At 41.2% G+C, this 19196-nt stretch overlaps 1 protein-coding gene across 1 annotated transcript in view; it reads left to right on the top strand.

Moving 5' to 3' along the window:
- The first annotated feature begins 6026 nt into the window (after positions 1-6026).
- Positions 6027-19196, top strand: part of PTN (pleiotrophin) — a 113427-nt gene continuing 100257 nt past the window's right edge. The window contains exon 1 of the mRNA XM_032221800.1: positions 6027-6312. The gene's annotated coding sequence lies outside the window, so the exon portion shown is untranslated. The remainder of the gene's footprint in view (positions 6313-19196) is intronic.

Raw genomic sequence — 19196 nt, 5'->3', positions numbered from 1 at the left:
AGCCCATCCGGCCCAGGTGTTTTATTGTTTTTTTTGTTTTTGAATGGCCTTTTTCAGTTCTTCTTGTGTGATTTCTTTATCGAGCATCTCTCTCATCTCCTCCGACAAGACTGGAAGCTTCTGCTTTATAAGGTATTTTCTAATGTCTTGTTCATTAATTTCGTCTTGTTTATATAGTTTCCTATAATAGTTCTGTACTATCTTTTTCTTTTCTCCTATTTCTTGTTTCAAATTCCCCTCCTCGTCATACAGTTGTTTAATAATTCTTTTGACCTTCTCCTTTCTTATTTTGTGGGCCAACCATCTCCCAGTTTTATTTGCATGTTCAAAATAATTCTGCTTCATTCTCTTAATGTTTTGTGCTATTTCCTCTTGAGAGATCAAATTTATTTGGTGTTTAATTAACTCTCCTTTTTCCCTGTGTCTACTATTTTCTGGCTCTTTCTGGGTCAGCAGTTCCGTCTCTCTTAATTCTTTGTTCAGTGTATTAAGTTTTTCCCTGTGTATTTTGTTTCTTCTTATTATATAGGCTATGGATATTCCCCTCACAACTGCCTTCATCGTGTCCCAAACATTTTGTATTGAGGTCTGCTCTTTACCGTTTTCTTTAAAGAAGTAGCCCAGTTCCTTTTCTATTTGTTGTACAAATTGTTTCTCTTGTAGTATGTTCTGGTTTAATGTCCACCTAGCTTTTATCCTTGCCTTCCCTTTCCATTGCCATAAGACTGGGTGATGATCGGCCCACTTGTTGGTTATTATTTCAATATTTACAGTATCCATGAGTAGCTCCGAGTTTGACCAAACCATGTCGATACGGGACCATGAATTATGTGGATGGGAGTAAAACGTGTACTGTTGCATCTTGTCATTCATTGCTCGCCAGACATCATAAAGATCTAGATCCTTCACCATATTTACATAGGCAGACGGTAGTTTCCTTCTTGTGCTTTTCTTGTGAGTACCCTTATAGTCCATCTTACCGTCTGCAATAGCGTTGAAATCCCCTAGAATACATATATTTTGCCACTCTATTTCATTTATCCTCTTATATAGATTAATATAAAATCTCTCTTGTTTTTGATTTGGGGCATAGATTCCAACTAGTAAATTTTTTTTCCCACCATTAATTATCTCCACCATTAATACCCTACCGTCTTTGTCTGCATATATTAGTTTGGGGTTCAACCATTCTTTTATATACATTACAATTCCTCTTTTTCTGGTTTGTGCTGACGAGCAGAATGTTTTACCTAGTTTTGGACAGACCAACAGGTTATTGTATTTTTCTTTAATGTGTGTTTCCTGAAGACAGATTACATCTAACTTTTGTTTCACTAGATCCAACAGTACACGTTTTCTTTTGGAAGTTATGTTAAGACCATTTACATTTGCTGATAGTACATTCGTTTCCCATTCTTCAATTCCCTTACACGTTATTCGCTTTGAGGGCGCCTTTGGATCGAGTCTCGATGGGTGACCTTGCTCTCGAATCTTCTCTGCCATATCTCTCTCGTTCTCTGGCCTCTCCTGGCCCCCGCCCCTCTGGTTGAGTTTCCATTATAGTGTCCTCCTGTCTTAAAAGTCCTTCTTTATTAAATCTCTCATCGTCTGCTAGTAAAAGTTCCTGGAATTCTTGAGCTTTCGCCAAGGTGTCTATTCGGTATTTCTTTTCCCTCCATGTTATCAGCATTCCTTCTGGAAGGAGCCATCTGAACTGGATTCTGTCTCTGTTTAAACGTGTGGAGAGGAAGTTGTATTTCCTTCTCTTCTCTCTGACTCTCCGTGGAGTCTGTTTTAAGATGAGAATTTCTTTACCTTTGTATGTTAGAGAGTCCCCTCTTATTGTACTTAGAATGTCCTCTCTCAGCTGTCTTCTCAACACCCTCACATGGATCTCCCTCGGAAGCCGGTGGCGTCTCGCGAAGCCTGTATTGACTCTATAGGCTTCGTCCAGATCATTAATAACCTCTTTTTTCGGCCTGCCGAGGACTAATCCCAGGATTTCTCCAATCAGCTCCCGGAGGTTTTCATCTTTTGCTTCCTCCACGTTTTGTAGTCTTAAATAGTATGCTGATCGCTCTAATTCTAGCTGGAGGATGGCCTCCTCCAGGCTTGAGTTTATAGATTCCAGATTGTCCTCTACTTTGTCTATCCTTTTTTCCGCTATTTCCGTTCTCCCCTTAACATTTTGGATTTCCTGCTCATTTTTCAGCAGCGCTGTTTGTATTACTCCTATGCGTTCCTCAATTCTTCCCATATTGTTTCTTACTTCATATATTTCATTCTTTACTCCCTCCAGGCCTTTGGTGAGACTTTCACCCATCTTCAGTATTGTCTCTTGTAGGGAGTCCATTGTTACTTCCTGGTCTTGCAGGGTTGGGGCTGCCTTATCTCCCGTTTGCCTGCCCTCAGGGGACTTTTCCCTCACCGGGGTAGATAGGGGAGTTTGCTTTTTACTCCCTTTAATTAAAGTTACTGTTTTGGTTGCCATTTGCTTTAATTCAGCTCTTCCCCTTTAAGGTGTAAGCCTAGTACCTTCTAAATGCTGTTTGAGTAGTTATACAGAGCCCGGGGTACATACAGGGTAATTAAGCTGGAGCAGGACTGTGAAATATAGGCTCAGTTAATTCTATAGTATCTGGGAGAGTCAGGAAGAGAAACGTTTCAGCGTGATACGACAGGGTGCAGGAGAGGCCAGAAAGTATTTAGAACTCACCCATCAATCTCTTCCTGTTGTCAGTGTAGTGTTTTCCTTCTGCTGTCTCTGCCTGTAATATGACACCGAGTACTTCAAACCCTTGTGATTAAACTTCTTTCCTTTTTCCTTTTTCCTAGGCAGGCAAATCCAGCTGACTGCCTTTCTCTTCTTAGTCTGTTAATCCTCAAATTTAAATAGTCCAAAGCCTCAGTCTCCTTCTGTCCATTACGTCAATCAGCTTTCACAAAAGTTTACTGTTTGTATTTAATAGCCGCTGCATATAAATGCGCCCACACACGTATCTGTATTTATTGCAGTAAAGTTGTTTATCTTTTAGATTTAGGCTTTTAAGTCAGATCTTGTGATTACCGTCATTCGATCCACTATATTCCCCTGCAGTTGTCTCCCTTCCTTATTAGTGGCTGGCAGTCACGCCTTCTGGTCGGCCATTAATCAGCCGACCTCTTTTGCACGAACTCTGAGGGAGCCTCTTGCTTCGTGGGGGGGGATCGCCTTTCACCCTCCACTGCACAGAAGCTTCCCCTCTCCAAAGGTCCTCGCACCTCGAAGGGACCTTGCCTATTACGGCCACGCTCGTGGAAAGACCGGGCAAACCGAACAGAGAGTCTGTCAGCAGCTCGTTCCAGCGTGACGCCAGACCGGAAGTCCACGCAGCCTATTCATTATGCCAGGTAAGTGTAGGGCATATGTGGAGGCTCTGGGAGGGCGAAAAACAGGCCTACCGGAAGTACCAGAAGTCTGGAAACAGGCCCATTTCTGGCCTCCAGAGGGCCTCGGGAGCCCAGGGGAGGCTGTTTTTGCCCTCCCAGAGGCTCAAGGAAAGCTTCCGGAGGTTGGGTAGGGTGAAACACACACACACAGACACACACACCACTGGTGCAGGAAGTCAACTAAGCCACGCCCCCATGGCCACACCCACCCAGCAACTGGACAGAGAACCGGTTGCTATTTTATTTCAATCCCACCCCCAGATGCCTCCTCTATGTAACAGCACTATGGAGTTGAGCTATTTGAGATCTTGCAAAGGCTTTCTTATTGCAACAAATATATGGAACAAATATATTACATGGAACAAAATATGATTAGATGTAAGAAGACCGAGAAGTGTAATTTCCCACTGAAATATTTTTTTTTGCTTTTAATTTGCAAAGGACTGTAATCTATTCTTCTCTATGGTGTCATCCAGATGTGACCAGATTCCATAATTTTCAGCCAGTGTAACCATTAGGAAGAGATAATCTAAGTTACACTATGATATGGAAAGCCATATTAGATGGGACTCTTGGCATTAATAGTTTAAAAAAAGAAAGAAACGTGGTTGAATTTAGGGAGAGAGTAGGAAGAAGCCCACTCCAAGGTAATTAAAAGTATTACTGAAAACATTTAAAGGGACATTAGAAATCTGTGTCCTAATTCCATTCTATCTGTTATTTTTTTCTACCTGCCCCTCCTCCAAGAGTTGTTTATTTATTAAAACACTTCTTCAGTAGATGTAGAAAATAAAATATAATAATCTCATAAATAAAGAATGTTAACCGTACAAGTCTGCTGGTTCTGACCACTTCACCCGAACCAGTAGTAGAAATCCTGAGTGGCTCCGCTCACTTGCCCCGGCTCTATGGCATCCCATTTAGGCCCTTTTTTTTAGTCAAAGCGCATGTGGGGAAGGCGAAGTGCATGTGTGGGCATGGATGTGGACGTCCACGCTCACATTTGCGAATTGGTAGGAAAGGGAAGTTAATACCACCCCTGATACAAGAGATAAACTCTACACCAGGTGTCCCCAATACCTGGTCTGCAGACCGTCACTTGTGGCTCACCAGGAACCAGATAAGCAAGTGAAGCCCCATCCGTGCATGTGTGGGATCCATGCAGCATGAAAAACCATGCCCTTCCTGGTCCTCCTTGGAACCAGTCAAAAGGTTGGAGGCTGCTACTCTATACTATGTTAGGAACAGGTGTGGAAGTCAAGGGGAAGGGTAATATTGAAAGATAAACATAGAAGGCATTCATCTCTGCTTCTTTTTAAGCAAACAATACAGAAGTGACCAGCGGTGGGATTCGCTTACCTTCCCTACCGGTTCGCAAATGTGAGTACACCTGTCACATCTGCGCACTGTGCATGCACAGAAAGTCATGCATTATGTCTGGGGGGTGGGCAGAGCCTCCCGCAGCTGCCGCTACCGGTTTGCCCGAACCAGAGAGAACTGGCTGAATACCACCTCTGGAACTGACCAGGACTGTGCCAAAATCTGTCTTCAGAGTAACCACCACTTTCTCTTCTTTTGTTTTTCTTTGTTCTCCTGTTCTATTTTTCTCAAAGTGCCCAATAGGGTCTTTCCACCTTCTGTTTTCAAGTTTCTTCATTTTTGGACTTGCCAGAAGTGATATTAGTTTTGATTATATGTACATATCCCCATCACTCTGAAATTGTCCGATTTCCTACATTTCCCAGTCTGGGATAGGATGGGAGGAGTTTCCTACTGATGTCTCTCTTTGAGAGTTATGGGGAGCTGTTGGACGATTGTAGAAAGAATGCCCTTTGTGTCGCTTGGAAATAAAGAGCAACAATCCACAAAGACAACATTTCCAAATCTTTCTTGTTGTTGAAATACTATTTCAGCCAAGATCATTTTTCTGAGCAATAGACTAAACAGATCTTTTTTTGTTAACAATATGGGTTTTCAGCTGACTTTGAGGGAGCTCACCCCTTTCTTAGTTTGTTAATACTGTATGGTAGTCAGCCTCTTGTGAAAATCAATCGTCCAATTGTAGACTCCACTACAGTACTGTAGTATTTTTGTGAATGGACTCCTCCCGTCACTGTTACAATGATCACATGAGTTGACCATTTGCTTAGGCACAATAGGACAAAAATATCTTAACAAGCTGTTTCAAGAAGATGGAGTAAGCTCCCTCCCCTCCCTGCTTCATCTCCTGAGCTTGGGCTGAGATTCCCTGGTGGAGAAAAGCTTAGAAATTGATTGGATGCTGCTTACAGCCTCTGAAGTTTTTAAACCCTGAGGTGTTAACTCTTACATTTCCCTGCCTTAAACTCTAGGAAAACCAACTTAATCCCCCCCAAAAGGGTGATACTCCTGACTAGGAAAGTTTTTGCCATTTCTCTCTTCTCGTTTTTTTTTGTCAGATTGTGATGGGTGAGTGAGTCTAACCCTTGAGTGACCTGCTTTTAATGAGCTTCTCAATCAGTACCCATGAGTGAATTGTGCTTTCCCCTCCCTTTCTTCCCTCCTTCCCTCCCTTCCTCCCTCCCTCTCTCTCTCTCTCACACACACTACACTTGCTCATTCACAGCCTGCTCTATCCATAGTCAAAGGAAAGATCAGTTTCTCTGCCTTGAGTAGCAGAGTCGTGGTGAGAACATTCAAAGAGAAGAAAGTGAACTGCGAGGAAGTGGGACAGAGGAACGGTCCAGAAACGCATGGAGTGCAGAGGAGTCTATAGTTTTTAGAGAGGGGAAAGGAAATTCAGAAGACCCCTTGCTTTTCCTGAGCAAAGGTGAAGCCAGCTCTGACAACTCATCACTTGATCTGAAGACCGTGTAACAGAGGCAGGAGATTTTGCAACTCAAAGTAAGTTTTTTTTTTTTACTTAACTTGTTTCTGACTGTAGTGTGTAGTACAATAAACCAGCCACCCACATATAATTTCACATAAAAATGTAACTTGGGAGAAAGGCAATGAGTCAAAGGAAGCTAAGTACTTCTAAGGTCGTATCTCTGTTCATCTGTTTCCAAAGCTGAAGAAAGTTGATGAAGCAGAGAAGACCTGAGGGACTTCAGAATGTATGTTTTTGTGTGTCTGTGTCGGGGGGGGGGGAGGATGATAGGTCTTCTTTTGTGAGGATGGGTCCACTATCCCCTTCATAATTTCGAAGTGTTGAGTGATTTATTTCAAATAATATGGGTAGCATTCACCATCTCAGGAGGGATCTTCCTAGTGACCCCTTCTTTCTGTTGTCTTTACTGAGGGAATCATAAGGAGTAAAATATATGGACTTGCATCATTGTTTATCTCCTTCTTAAAGGATTCAAGGGACAATTTAAAAGTAGAAAAGAGGACTCAAATCCTCTCAGGATTGCCTCTTGGACCCCACTGGGAAGGGAAAGGGGAGTTGGGGATGATATGGAAGAGCCTGGTTTGAACCATCCCTTCTTTCAAGAGTGAATGTCCTTGTGTCAGCATTAAACAGAGCTGTGCATATTTCTCCCACTCCCCCCAAGTACCAGCTCGTGTTAGTCACCTTTGCTTCAGCTTCACTGGCTATACTGACATTTATAAGATGACAGGGACACGGCTGCAGATTGCTAGGGCCAAAATGGGTTTTTCTAGCATGAAAAGTCTGCAAATGCACATTGTTCTGCTTCTTTGACTTTACTTTTGTGAATTTAATTAAATCTAGGTGTGTTTTTTTTTTTACAGGAAGGTTTATTTGGTGTTATCCTTTTACTTACGTGATAGTGGCCCACAATTTAATGTAACAGAAAATTATGCTTTCTAAACATTTTTTTTAAAAAAGGAAAGGTGCCAAGTTTACTTGGAAGGACTTGGAAGTAGCCTGCATGATGCTTATATTGTGTTTAGATGGATGTTCCTCTTCCCACAATCTTGCTTTTATTTTTGTTTTACTTTTTAACAGCTATGATATTGCTGATTGTACGCTGTCCATAGTCATCATGTTCAGTGAGGCAGGTGACCATATTAATTTATTAAACAAATAATATATGTGTATATATGTTTGCCATTTTTCTTTGGAAAGGCAAATGGTATAGAGGAACAATGGCAGACTATACAGAGTTTCAATATGGTTGCTTCATCATGTGCCTTCAGAAAATATCCTGGGATTTTGGGATATGGGCAAGTCTTTAAAGTTCCATCTTTAATTGTTAACAAGGCAGTAGGAAACTATATGTCACTCTATCTCTGGCCATCCTTTTCCTGTTTTGGGAAATGGAACTTTTTGGTTCCATAATTTCAATACAAAATAGGATGAAAAGAGAGACTAGGGAACAGAAGTACAACACTCTCTGACTTCAGCTTCCATTGCTTGCATCAAAGGCAAAGTTGAGTTCCATGGATTCCAATTTGTCAGTTCCAATCTGTGTGATGGAACTATCTCATATCTGTCGAGAAAGTTGATATCAGAAATGATGACTGATGAAGGCTGGGCCATGAGTTGAATGCTTAAATATAAAACCTGTGTTAAAATTAAAAATTAATTTCATGGAATTGATGATATAACTAAAATGAATTATTGCTCAAAATGATCAGACACCTGTGGGTTGAATAACAGATATGGATTCAAAATCCTAGCTGGAAATCCAGGTGTCCTAGCTAAAATAGTCTGCATCAAACCAGTTTGGAATCCATTTAAAATTGTATTTGTGGGACAGTTTGTTTACCATTCTTCATTCCTGGTTTGCAACCTCTTTAGAATTATACAGTTAGATTCCTTCCTTCCTTCCTTCCTTCCTTCCTTCCTTCCTTCCTTCCTCCCTCCCTCCCTCCCTCCCTCCCTTCCTCCTTCCCTCCCTTCCTTCCACAACAAATTCATGAAGAAAATATAAATTAAGAATCTGATCTGTCTTTCAATCACAATTAGAGTTGATCTATCTTATAAATGTATGGCATTGGTATCTCTTCATTATTTTACTTAAAGATGCATCTCCATGTACCAGTATCTGCATTTAATATCCTTTTACAAGATATGGCCCCCTGGAAGTATGGGTGAAGGGTCATCACTACCAGACTGGTGAACAGGGCCAGGGACAGTGGTGGGTTGCTCCCGGTTTGGCCCAGTTTGGGCAAATCGGTAGTGGCGGTGGCAGGAGGCTCCGCTCACCTCCCTGGATGCTTCTGTGCATGCGCAGAAGCATTGAGCGCGCTCACAAGCATGTGTGCACAAGTGAACCAGTAGTAAACAAAACTGAAACCACCACTGACAGGTGACATATTTTTACTTTCTCTCCCCTGCTTTCTCTTATCCTGCCTTTTTGAGCTCAGTTCATAAACAATAAAATAGCATGCAATAAAAATTGCACCTTCTCATTTGCATGCTTCTATGAGTCTCATGGGCTATAGTACTAAAAATCCAGAGATTTCATCTTGTTGCTTTTAATTAAATTTTAATCAAAGTTCCAGGGAATAAACATGGTTTCTCAGCTAGTTTTATGGTTATAAAAGATGTAAATCAGGGTTTCACTCCTTTGTCCTGTGCTAGGATAGCCTCAAATAGACATTTCCTTTTCTCCCCTTTCATCAAAAAGTGAAGCATGCTTAATAATAAAGACAGAACCATAATCTAGCATGGTGTTTTTCAATGTTTGAAAGTTTATGTACCAAAAGTTCATTGTTTTTATTTAGATTGATTCAGTCAGCATCCAGGCCTGCGTATGGAATAGAAACAACACTGGTCACACCTTTAGATAATCTGAGGTAGGAGTGGGATGATCCAACCTTGGTTTTTCTTTGACCTCTCATCAGCTTTTGATACCCCTTACCATGGAATCATAGGAATGTGGTGGCTCAGTGGCTAAGACACTGAGCTTGTCGATCAGAAGGTCGGCAGTTCGAATCCCTAGCATTGTGTAATGGAGTGAGCTCCCGTTACGTGTCCCAGCTTCTGCCAACCTAGCAGTTCGAAAGCATGTAAAAAATGCAAGTAGAAAAATAGGGACCACCTGTGGTGGGAAGGTAACAGCACTCTGTGCACCTTTGACATTTAGTCATGCCAGCCACATGACCATGGAGAAGTCTTTGGACAGCTCTGGCTCTTCGGCTTTGAAATGGAGATGAGCACCGCTCCCTAGAGTCAGAAACAACTAGCACACATGTGCGGGGGAACCTTTACCTTACCATGGGATCCTTTTGGCCCAACTTAGGGAGCGGAGAATGGGAGTCACAGTTTTATGCTGGTTCATCTCCTTCATCTGAGGGAGATTCCAATTGGTGTTGATAGGAGTGAGAAGTCCAGCCCACAACCTCTTTTGGGTCCCACAGAACTCATTGCTTGCTCCATTCTTTTTTAACATCTACAAGAAACCATTGGGGACTTCCTGGGGGCGTGGCCTGTTGCCGAGGAGGGCTCCACCGAGCTCCTCAGAGATCTGGTCTGTATATCTAAATAAGATCATAGATAGCACCCCTTTTTGGCAAAAAAAGGGGCAGGGAGTAGCTCTGTAGGCGAGGGTCTATTCGTAAGCCACAGCCTTTTTCTTTTTTTTGGCTGTGGACAGAGATTAGATCCAGCCGGAGCAGAGCTTTTATCTCCAGCCAGTTCTTCTCAGCTGCCTTTTTTTTTTGGCAGCCCCAGACAGGCTAGCCCCCCCCAGGACAAAACAAAGTTTTTTCAAGCTAGAATTGATACGGGCGGGTCCCACCCCTGTGAGATTTATGCTTTTATTACTATCTTAAATACCAGCACCATTTGTCTTAGAGACTTCTTTGTCTAAATGGACTTCAAAATGGCGATTTCTCTCCGTGGATGATTGATAGTGGATGTACTTAGCCGGTTTTACCTTCCTGCAGACCGCTCCTTAACAAAATAAACTCTTCTTCTTTGGAAATAGAGGGGAGCAAAGCGCTGCTTACTTGTTTATTTATTATGGCACCCAGGTCAAAGAAGCGTCTTGCTACAAATGTGTCTAAAGAATTTAAAGAATTTTTACTGGAACCACAGCCTTTGTCTCCTATGCCCTCTACTGGAGAATTTCTAACACAGGAATATTTCTTTAAAATGTTTAATGCCTTTAAACAAGAAATTAAGGAATTTGTATTGGAACTATATGATGATTTAAAGTCTAAAGTTAATCAAATGAAGGCGAATACGTTTGCAGCCGTGTCTGCCCTGTCAGATTACTCTGCTGAAATAGAGAACAGATTGGAAAGTTTGGAGAAGGCTAATTTTAATTTGACTACCAATATTCAAATTTTACAACAAAAAATTAGAGACAATGAAGAACAGCTCATGATGATAAATTTTAATAGGAAGGCATTTGCAATAAGAGTCAGAGGATTCCATGAAAAGGAGCAAGAGAATTTGAAACAGACCTTTGCTGAAGCCTTCAGCTATGCGGTGGGAAGCCCGGGACTTAACTTTGATTGGCAGATTCGGAAAATCTATCGCCAGAACTCATTGATAGCGGAACAGCGACAGCTCCCGAGGGACATAATTATACATTTCTCTACAAAAGAATCTAGAAATGCGATTGTGCAAAAGTTTTATAATAACAGTCTCCGAGTTGATGGCCAGAACTTGATTGTCTTCAAAGAAATACCTTTCCAGATGTTAAAGGCAAGAAGGGACTACACCTTTTTAACTAAGGAGCTTAGGAGTCAACAGATTCGATACAGATGGGAGGCCCCTGCCGGCATCACGGTTACATTTGAGAATCAAAGATTTCGTCTTAACTCTGTTTCGGAGGCTCAAGATTTCTATTGCAGGATTCTGAAGGCGGGACTTCCTGACTCGCTTGGAAGAGAGGAGAGACAAGCAGAAGGAGAAGGCAAACGGCAGGCCATGTGGTTGCAAGATGGAGGGGGTAGCCCTTCCTCCCTCGGAGAAGCAGAAAAACGGAGATCGAGAATTTAGACATTTTAAAATACTCACCAAAGTTAAGGACTGAATGAGGGTTTGAGACCTCTCTCCGGTAGAAAAAGCGGACTAATTCTTATCAGAAGGGAAAGCTGGGTGAAACTACTTTGAGCTAGATTTTAAATTAACGTTAGCATAAATTTGATAGTGGTAAACATCAGACAAGCAAGGGATGAGGGTAAAATATATGTGGAATGATTTACGTTGTTTAAGGCTTATTAGAACAGAAAGCCGGTTGGGATTATCTTAAGATAAGTGTAAAAAGAATGCGGAATGATTTATGTTGTTTAAACTTTGTTAGAAGGGACTATTTTAAAACAGAAGGTTAACTGACTCTTGCTGAAAGTATTGTTTGAATATGTGGAATGATCCATGCTATTTAACTTTTATTAGAAGGGAAAGTTGGTTGAAATTGCTTTGAGTTAGATTTTAAACAAATGCTAGTATAAATTTGATAGTGGTAAATATTAGACAAGTAAGGGATGAGGGTAAAATGCATGTGGAATGAACTACGTTATTTAAATCCTATCAGAAGAGAAAGTCGGTTGGAATTATCTTAAGATAGAAATTGATTTCTGTGTAAAGTAATATTTGATCTACGCTGCTTAATTTTACTAAGAAGGGGAAGCTTGGCTAGATTATTTTGAATTACTGTTTGAAAAGGAGGTTAAGAAAGATCACTTACGCTGTTTAAATTTTACTAGAAGGGAAAGTTTGATTACTCTTCTGTAAAGTCATATTTGAATATGTGGCATGAACCACGTTGCTTAAATCTTATCGGAAGGGATCATGAGGTTTAGGAAGAGGAACGGGAGAGTCTACAGAGGTTGGGGTAAATAGCAAAGAAGTAAGAGACGAGAATAAAATATAGATAGAATGATTTATACTATTTAAGCATAGATAAAGATGGGGGGCTGAGATCAACACAAAGAGTGGTTTCTTTTTCTTTTTTTCTTCTTTTTTCTTTTCTCTTTCTTTTCTCTCTTCTTTTTTTTTCTGTTTTTCTTTCTTTTGACATATTACTTTTATTTTTTAATCCATATGTATACAAGATATTTTAGACAGAAGGTAGTGCCAGGTGTGGGCCCTGGGAAGTCGGGAGGATTAGGGATGGGGATTTGTGGGGGGGGGGTGGGGGGTGTTAAAATAGTCTTAATAAGAATAAGAATGTATTTATATACGGTGGTTTTTTCTTTCTTTTTTCTTTTTTTCCTTGGTTCATTTTACTTTTATCAGATCAAACAACACTCGAATAAAGGCATACACCAAGGAGGGAGGTAGAGGGAAAGAAGAGGGAGGAGTAAGGAAGGAGTAAGGGGAATGTAAGGAGGGTGTCTGGGGAGTAAGGGGAGAAAGGTTTGTGGGGAAAGGGAAGTAGGAGGGGAGTGTTAGAGGGAGAAAGGAAAGTTGGAGGGGGTAGATGGGGTGTATGGAGGATGGAAGGGTTAGGTGGGGTTGTGAATGATGAGTTGTGTTTCCTTTTTATTTGTTCGTTTTATTCCCTTTTTCTTTTTTTCTTTTCTTATAGTAAATACCCTGTATATAAGTGATTGCAAATGGAATGTGAAAAATGAATAAAATATATTAAAAAAAAAAAAAAAAGAAACCATTGGGTGAGGTCATTCATCACTATGGGTTGAAGTATGATCTGTATGTTGATGATACACTGTTATACACTATATCCTGGGTGAACTAAGTGACATTTTGAATCAATGATAAGATTCAAATAACTTAACAACCAGTTCTCTGCCCCAATGATCAGTTGGGTAGGGCTGGCTTGGTGGTCATGTGACTGGGGGGCGTAGCCAACTCAACGTCACTCACGTCGATGGGCACTTTGCCGTAGCTGTTACAATGTAATAAGGGTTAATTGGAGAGGCAGTTTCTGTAAGCAGGGCAATAAAGATTAGGCTAGAAACAACACCAGAATGTTTCCTTCCTGCCTTCTTGACAGGATTAGCCTTGCAAAGTGGAAAAGAAACAAAATGAGATTTCTTCCAACAACCGGTTCTCCTGAATAGGTGCAAACTGGCTAATCCCACCACTGCTTTGAATGTTATTTCATGGTGTCAGGAGGCTTTAGGAGTTTGGATGAAGAACAGCAACTGGCTTCAGCTGATCCTGGGTAAGACAGAATGGTTGTTAATGGGGGTGGGGGACTCATCTGTACCTGGATTTTTATCAACTTTGATGGAGTTGCACAGTCCCAGACAGAACTGATGAGCCATCTGGAGGTCCTTCTGGACCCACAATTCCTGCTTGAAGATGAGGTGGCAATCATGCCTAAGCGGCCTTTGGTCAACTGTGTTGTATGTCAGTATAGCCTTCCCAATTAGTTCTTCTCTTAGACACTCACATGCAGTACACCTACTACTTGAACTATTGCTACATGCTTTATAGGGTAGTTAGCCAACTGTACCCATAGCTGCTCTGAGACTGAGATGGGCAGTCTCTAAAATCTGGAACCTTCAGCTGGCACAGAAGGTGGCCGCATGAACGATTTTGGCCACCCCAAAGTTGTGCATGTAAAACAAGGTCTGCTTGGGAGTCAATTCAAGATGTTGATTATTACCTTTAAAGCCTTACACGGCATGGGTTCCAGGTAAGCTGTAGAATTGTCTTCTCCCCATTACATTGGCAAATCCCACCCAATCAGGTAGAAATCATGGACCCTGTCAGTTAAATAATTTCAACTGGTGGGGTGCAGGAAGAGCGCGTTCTCTGCCATTGCTCCTGCAGTTTGGAAAATCCTTCCTCCAAAGTTGATCTGGGACTCACCTTCCTGGCCTTTCATAAGAATTTGAAGATCTGGCTCTATTGCTCGGGGCTACCAGAGCAGTGGTGGGTTGCAGGCGGTATGCCCCAGTACAGGCGTACCCGTGCCTGCCGGGAGCACTGGGTACCATTCCTGTACGGTGCTTCGGGGGCCCCGCCCACCTGCCTGTCCTCCTTACCTGTATTTGAGGTCTTTGGCGCTTCCGCGCACAGCATGTACAGTGCCTGTGCGATGCTCCTCTGAGCAGCTGGAGCATCGGGGAGGCTCACAGAGGCATGATAGGAGGTAAGGACGCATGTGCATGCTGTGCATGTTCATGTGGTGGACGCTGGGCCCCGTTGCACCATACTGGTTGCATCGGGATCCGGAACCCACCACTGTCCCAGAGGAGCATGCAACCTTGGTGCTGGTAACCCTGAAGACCCCATTATCTGCTTCTAACTTATTCCATCCTTATTTTACCGGCCTCCTTTTGCTGACATATAGTAAATATAGCTATAGATTTTAACCTGGTTTTGATGTTTTAAACCGTTCGCTGCCAATAGGTGCTCTGCGACTGTAATGGGCAGTCTTTAAATTGGACAAATAAATTAAAAAGATGTGTTTGCACATGTAAACTAAGACCATAGAAATGGAGATAAAGTCAGACGTCCTGAGGCTTTGTTTCAGTTAAGAATATCAGATAAAAGATTAAAACAACATCTATGGTCTAAAAAGTAGTTTTGGGGGATGGAATAGAACAAAAATTCAAGTCATCACAATGGAAATGTTTATAACAATGTTTCCCGCCCCCCATTCCCATCAAATAATGTTCTGAATATTAGTGGGAAGATCAAAATCTAACTAGCACTTACCATTTCCCCAAGACATATCTGACTTATAGGTAGTCCTCGACATACAATTGTGTGTTTAACAATGGTTCAAATTTACAATGGCTTTGGAAAAAGAGCTTTATGAGCTGTACTCACACTTATGACCCCTGCATACTGCCACTGTGATGTGATTGCAATTTGGGCACTTGGCAATTGTCTCAAATTTAACACTAGTTGCAGCATCCTATGGTCATGTGATTGTGATCTGCAACTTTTTTTTGCTATTTTCTGGCAACCCCTCCCTCCCAACAACACTGAGGAAGCTGGATTTGCTTAACGACCACATGATTCACTTAAAAAACCGCGCAATTCACTGAACCACAGTGATCCACTTCACAATGACCGGAAAAAATGGCAATGAAATCAGGTCCAATCACAGGATGACTCGGTTTAGAATGGCGCTGAACTTATAACCACAATCCTGGTCCCAGTTGGGGTCTTAAGTCAAGATCTATTTATACTTTTGAAAATGAATGAAGTGGTTGGAACGTTTCAAATCAAAATTTACGATTTAAAGAATAGTAGACGTCAGATCAGAGGTGGTATTCATTAGGTTCTGACCAGTTCTGGAGAACTGGTAGTGGAAATTTTGAGTAGTTCGGAGAACCAATAAATACAACTTCTGGCTGGCCCCGCCACCATCTATTCTCTGCCTCCTCTGAGTCCTAGCTGATCAGGAGGAAATGGGGATTTTGCAGGAACCTTCCCCTGGTGTGGGGAGGGAATGGAGATTTTACAGTATCCTTTCCTTGCCATGCCCACCAAGCCATCCCCATAGAACCTGTAGTAAAAAAAAAAACATTAAATCCCACCACTGCATCAGATAGACAATTGGTTGATGGGGAAGACTCTTTGTACAGGTTATTCTTGCTTTGGAATGATCTTGAGATCATGCATCTTACCCTCCATCTCCACAAATGTTCAGTGTGTGTGTACACACACACACACACACACACACACACACACACACACTATTTAAAATGTGGACATACATCTGCTAGAGTAGAATTCTTTCCTTCAAAGTGAGAAAGAAGAAGCAACCTGGAACTTAAGGAGAAATTTCCTGACAGTTAGGACAATTAATCAGTGGAACGACTTGCCCTCAGAAGTTGTGGATGGTTCTTCACTGGAGGTTTTAAATCAGAGATTGGATAATCTCTAAAGGTATAGAGCTTCCTGCCTGAGCAGGGGGCTGGACTAGGAGACCTCCAAGGTCCCTTCCAACTCTGTTATTCTGTTATTCAATAAAAATGTCTCCACCTAGATTTACACATATATTTTATAAAAGAAAAATGGCATCAGTATTCTCACAAGTATCCACCTGTTGTGCCTTTCCCTCCCCAACATAGGCATGTAGTCTATATTTTTATAGTTCAAATGTCTGTGAGAAAATGCCTTTTGTTCCTGCTTTCATTTCTAGCTGGATCTATGCAGTTTTCTTTCCTTTGCCAGTCGTCGAAGGAGTGAAAAGCAGGCAGCGAATCTCACCCAGGAGATTACGTCTGAAAGGCTAACAGGATAATGGATCAGGTTCCATGATCTCAGCTGAGTGTGGATTTGATGAAACAGCAGAGTACTCCATTTAGTTATTGGCTAATAGCATTACTTGGAAATTATGACAAATCAATATGGATAAATATTACAAAAGTTTAAGGAAGCCGGGTGAAATGGAAAGGAAGTATTGAGTTTCTGCCTGGATTGGTGTGTCGATGGAGGAGAGAAGGAAGGGCAAAAGAAGACCAATCACTTGCATTTCAAAGGCACAGAGACCAGAAACAATGGCAGAGTTAAGAAATGCCCCAATCACCAGGACAAGTGATTAGCATCAAAATCTCCCATCTGCTAAGAAAGTTAACCTTGAAATATCCTTTGCTTGAGCCAAGTAGAATTCTTTTTTTGTAAGCTCAGTTATCAAGTATTTAAGTAATTGTTTATAAATCATTTGCTTCATAGCATTTTTTAAAAATAAATAAATAAAATTGAAGGGGATTTTTATATGTAGGGGTAAGAATACCATAAGTAAGAAGTGTACTTTTGATATATTCATAGAAAACACAGGATACTGTTTTTATTACGGGTTTTCTGAACCACATATTCCTCCACAAATATTATTTCTGATCCTTAGCAAATCAGCCGTGGGTTATTAATGTTGAGTGTATGAAATAAATACATTTTCCATGCATTAACAACCATCGTCTTTGCCAACAGTGCTAAAAGATGCAGAATGATGATAGGAGGTGCTATGGATCTGACTACAGATTTATTCGGTGTCATCCACACTATTTTACACTTTCTGTGTGGTGTTTTCCGAATCTTGGCTCAGAAGGATATCAAAATTCATCTTTGTGTGCAGTGAACAAATGTAAAAATGAGGAATACCAGACGTACAAATTCTGCCGGAAGCTTAAGGAAGATGGTGTCTCAAAATTAGTTTGATTTCATGAATTTGTTTGAGTTATGAGAGATGTGTTTGGCTAATGAAATTTTAATCTGCTTGGACTGGACTGTAAATCATAATTGCAAATATCATAGCTGTTCACAAATATTTGACCCGTTTTGATGGAGCACTGTGGGGGGAAGGCAGGATTTGCATTGACAGCCAACAAATGCACGATTTGAGAATGTACAAGGCTATCACGAGGACATGAGTGAATGCGCCACAGCATCAAACATTTTCCACCAATGGCAATAGCAGGTACTCTATAAATTAGCTTTATTCATGACATACTTTTCTGTTCTTGTTAAAGAAAACAGCTGAGATCTCTGTTCTATTCTAAATGATTTGATACATAGGAGCAGAGGTAGTATTGAGCCACTTCTTACCGGTTTGGGTGAACTGGTAGCAGCTGCTGCTGGAGGCTCCGCCCACCCACCCTGATGTAATGCATGACCTTCTGCGCATGTGCAGAAGGCGGTGCGCATGCGCAGAAGATGGCACATGCGAACTGGTAGCAAAGGTAAGTGAATCCTACCATGGCATAGGAGGCTATACTATTTGTCATAATCATTGTTGTCTATTGTACTGATTTGCAATTTAATTATTTTGATCTAGAGTTTAAATACTTTGTAAGGAAAAAAAGGAAAATTTCTTTCCAGTAATGTCAGATTTTTGCTCATGTTATCTATAAGGCTGAAATGAGCTCAGCAAGTGGTGTTTTCACAGAGACAACAATGTCATTTTTCTTGGCAGCAATTTAAGTGTTTACCATTTACCCTGGAATGCTGTTTTAATTTCCCAGTCTAGCTTATAGCCCATTCATTCATTCATTTTTATTTATTAAATTTATATGTCACCCATCTTCCCGATAAGGTGACACTCAAATGTTACCCTTCCCTTGAATGTTATCCCATACAAGTCTTAACTCCATCCGACTCTGCTTAGCTTCTTTTGAGATTAGCGATGGATCAGCCAAGGTTGCATAGTTGCTGTTGTTTTATTTATAGCCAGGTGATTAGCCAGGCTGGAATCTAATGTAACTTGTGAGTACTGTGTATCATTAGTTAATGTTACAAAAAGCCTTGTACAATTGTCCTCTGCAAAATTGCATAGTGAAATTGTGGAGATAATGTCACTAAATTTCCAAATTTTTCCTCCAGAGAGAAAAGAAAAGAAGTTCTCAGATTTCTTGTATAATGGCCACAGTATTTAATTTAGCATAGATTCTGTTTCATTGCAAGGGACTCTAGCAAGAATTGCTTGGCATCGCAGCTTTTGGTTTGATTTTGCTTTCTTCATAATGTTTGGAAATCAGCCCATTTTGAAGTTTTTGTGTATGTCACTGTGTTTGAGTTTGTGTATGTGTGTGTTTGAGAGAGAGAGAGACAGAGAGCGAGAGAAAGAGAGAGAAAGAGAGAGAGAGACAGAAAGAGAAACAAAGAGAGACACACATACACAGAGAGACAGAGAGAGAAAGAGAGAGAAAGAGACTGAGAGACAGAAAGAGAGAAACAGACATACACACACAGTGACAGAGAGAGAAATAGAGAGAATGAAAAAGAGACAGAGAAAGACAGAGAAAGAGAGAGAGACAATGAGAGAGAAAGAGAGAGAGACAGAAAGAAACAGAGAGAGAGCGAAAGAAAGAAACACAGACAGAGAAAGAGAGAGAGACACAGAGAGAGAGAGAGACAGGGGGAGAAAGAGAGAGAAAGAAAAAGAGAGAGAAAGAAAGAGAGAGAGAGAGAGAAAGAAACACAGACAGAGAAAGAGAGAGAG

Source organism: Thamnophis elegans, chromosome 7 (assembly GCF_009769535.1).
Source record: "Thamnophis elegans isolate rThaEle1 chromosome 7, rThaEle1.pri, whole genome shotgun sequence".
In the NCBI taxonomy this organism is placed as follows: Eukaryota; Metazoa; Chordata; class Lepidosauria; order Squamata; family Colubridae; genus Thamnophis; species Thamnophis elegans.
Note: the sequence above shows the minus strand (reverse complement) of the source record. Positions and strands in the feature narration are given on the sequence as shown.